The 867-nt window shown below is 34.6% G+C and overlaps 1 protein-coding gene across 1 annotated transcript in view; it reads left to right on the top strand.

Moving 5' to 3' along the window:
- Positions 1 to 867, top strand: part of CHRM5 (cholinergic receptor muscarinic 5) — a 77,521-nt gene that overhangs the window by 48,641 nt on the left and 28,013 nt on the right. The window lies entirely within an intron of this gene.

Raw genomic sequence — 867 nt, 5'->3', positions numbered from 1 at the left:
AAAGAAAGAAAATTAATAATAATGACAGGAACACTGAAGCATGAGAAATACCCTGTCCTAGGGTAGACCTGACCTAATTTTACAACCATAAAGGAACACTACTGAAAAGCTTGTGTACTTTTATTCTTCTCTGCTAGGTTAAAAATGATTTTTTTCTCTGATCCCATTATGCTATACATAGAGTAAACACAGCACATTATAAATTAAATTTTAGGCAAAATTTACAAGCTAGGAAAGAGTTAAGAAAAAAAACAGAAAAAATAAACACCAAAATTTCTTATGGAATCTTCATTTCAAATATGATTTTTTTTAAATTATGGAGTTATGGCTGGGCACAGTGGATCCTGCCTATAATCCTAGCCCTCTAGGAGGCCAAGGCAGGCAGATTACTGGAGTTTAGGAGTTCGAGACCAGCCTGAGGAAGAGCAAGACACTGTCTCTACAAATAGCTGAGCATTGTGGTGGGTGCCTATAGTCCCAGCTACTCAGAAGGCTGAGACAAGAGGTTGCTCAAACCCAAGAGTTTGAGGTAGCTGTGAGCTATGATGACACCATAGCACTCTACCCCAGGTGACAGAGTGAGACTCTATCTCAAAAATAAATAAATAAATAAAAATAAAAGTACGGAATTATGTCATTAGATAACAAAAAAAACCTTTCTTATGTAATAAAAAAGGGCAAAGGAAAAAGTGGCAAGGAATCCAAAATATGCCAAAATATGAATCAAGCTTTCATGATGCATGAAACAAATAAGTTTAAAAGTGATAAAAAGACTCTCAAACAGTAAAAATGGATTCTACTAGTACAAACCTCTGGATACTATAATTTCTGTTTTATTCTCACAGTTAAAAAAAAAATCTGTTGTTC

Source organism: Otolemur garnettii, unplaced genomic scaffold (genome assembly GCF_000181295.1).
Source record: "Otolemur garnettii isolate 467f Iridium unplaced genomic scaffold, OtoGar3 scaffold00050, whole genome shotgun sequence".
Lineage (NCBI taxonomy): Eukaryota > Metazoa > Chordata > Mammalia > Primates > Galagidae > Otolemur > Otolemur garnettii.
Note: the sequence above shows the minus strand (reverse complement) of the source record. Positions and strands in the feature narration are given on the sequence as shown.